Source organism: Babylonia areolata, chromosome 29 (assembly GCF_041734735.1).
Source record: "Babylonia areolata isolate BAREFJ2019XMU chromosome 29, ASM4173473v1, whole genome shotgun sequence".
Taxonomy (NCBI): Eukaryota; Metazoa; Mollusca; class Gastropoda; order Neogastropoda; family Buccinidae; genus Babylonia; species Babylonia areolata.
The window spans coordinates 541,100-543,599 of NC_134904.1; positions in this window are offsets into that span (position 1 = coordinate 541,100).

The window sequence follows — 2,500 nt, forward strand, 5'->3', positions numbered from 1 at the left end:
AAAAGCAGAAATAAAAGGTTGTTATATATATATATATATATATAGCTTCAAGAGAAAGGTACTGACGAGTAGAGTTACTTCAACGAAGTTCACAACTGATTGTACGTATCAGATTGACTACCTGAGCAGAGCATCAGTACTGAGGTTTGAGTCAAGAATGACTCCGGGGTCCCTTGCTGATATAGAAAACTGAACTGTGGCATCACTAACTACAATGCAGGGAAAAAGACAGGTGTGGACATTCTTTAAGAGGAAATAATCGTTGCTTCAGTTTTGTCACAATTTAACTTTAGTTTGTTGAATGTCATCCAGGATTCAAGATCAAGAGTGCAATCTTACATTGACTGAAGCAGAATGTCCATTGGCTAGGTTCTGCAGACTTCTGTAGCCGATCCAGTATCATCAGCGAAAGAGTGGTGAAGAACAGAACGACCAGAAATGACATCAGAAAGAGGAGCAGTGTACAGAACGACCAGAAATGACATCAGAAAGAGGAGCAGTGTACAGAACGAACAGAAATGACATCAGAAACAGGAGCAGTGTACAGAACGAACAGAACGGGGCCCAGGACAGAGCCTTGTGGCACACTATAGGAGATCAGGATTGGATCAGACCTGAAAGTTATCAACAGAGACAGTTCTTGGTTTATACTCTATTTTTCAGGGGTGTGAATGCTGGGTATGTTCTTGGTTTATACTCTGTTTTTCAGGGTGTGAATGCTAGGTATGTTCTTGGTTTATACTCTGTTGTTTTTTCAGGGGTGTGAATGCTGGGTATGTTCTTGGTTTATACTCTGTTGTTTTTTCAGGGTTGTGAATGCTGGGTATGTTCTTGGTTTATACTCTGTTTTTCAGGGTTGTGAATGCTGGGTATGTTCTTGGTTTATACTCTGTTTTTCAGGGTTGTGAATGCTGGGTATGTTCTTGGTTTATACTCTGTTGTTTTTTCAGGGGTGTGAATGCTGGGTATGTTCTTGGTTTATACTCTGTTGTTTTTTCAGGGGTGTGAATGCTGGGTATGTTCTTGGTTTATACTCTATTTTTCAGGGGTGTGAATGCTGGGTATGTTCTTGGTTTATACTCTGTTTTTCAGGGTGTGAATGCTAGGTATGTTCTTGGTTTATACTCTGTTGTTTTTTCAGGGGTGTGAATGCTGGGTATGTTCTTGGTTTATACTCTGTTTTTCAGGGTGTGAATGCTAGGTATGTTCTTGGTTTATACTCTGTTGTTTTTTCAGGGGTGTGAATGCTGGGTATGTTCTTGGTTTATACTCTGTTTTTCAGGGGTGTGAATGCTGGGTATGTTCTTGGTTTATACTCTGTTTTTCAGGGGTGTGAATGCTGGGTATGTTCTTGGTTTATACTCTGTTTTCCAGGGGTGTGAATGCTGGGTATGTTCTTGGTTTATACTATGTTTTCCAGGGGTGTGAATGTTGGGTATGTTCTTGGTTTATACTATGTTTTTCAGGGGTGTGAATGTTGGGTATGTTCTTGGTTTATACTATATTTTTCAGGGGTGTCAGCTAAACAGTAGAGACGGGCCCGATGTTCGAAGACTTCCCAACGCATGGCATGGTGGGGAGGACAGAGACATACTAATCTTCTTTCGTTCTTCAACTCCGTTGTGAAGGGTTATTGTGGCGCCGCACAGGCAAGTCAGTCATCAGCTTTCTCCGGGACTGCTGAGTGTGTGTCAAAGTCTGGGTCTCTCTCTCTGCAAATGGTTTTTCCCCCCCAGTTTATTCCGCAATGCTGTCAGTCCATCGGTTTGTGTGTGTGTGTGTGTGTGTGTGTGTGTGTGTGTGTGTGTGTGTGTGTGTGTGTGTGTGTGTGTGTGTGTGTGTGTGTGTGTGTGTGTGTGTGTGTGTGTATAATTTTATTTTATTTCATTCATTCATTCATTTTGCCCATCGCTCCTGGTGGAGCATAGGCCATCGACGACCCCTCGCCATCGCACTATGTTCTGGGCTGTTCTGGCCATTCCAGTCCAGTTGGTCCCTTGCTGCTTCAGCTCTGCCTCGGTGTCTCGCCTCCAGCTGTTGCTTTTTATTTATTTATTTATTTTTATTTCTTTATTTATTTTGCTTTATTTTTTATTTTTGTTATTTTTTATTCTATTTTATTTGTTTTATTTTATTTTATCTTTATTAATTTTTTAAAAATTATTTTTTAAAATTTTTTCTCTAGGCCTGACTAAGCGCGTTGGGTTACGCTGCTGGTCAGGCATCTGCTTGGCAGATGTGGTGTAGCGTATATGGATTTGACCGAACGCGGTGACGCCTCCTTGAGCTACTGATACTGATATATATATATATATATATATATAAACAACATCGATAAAACAGATTAAGAAGAGGAGAAGACAAGAAAAGACCGTTATTTCGAGGATAATAGATAAGCACTGGTGTGCTTTTTTTTTAACATCCAGTCCCCGCCCTGATTAGGGTCTACACTACACAAAACTCAATAAAAAGAAATTAAAGCATGGTGCTAATATAAATA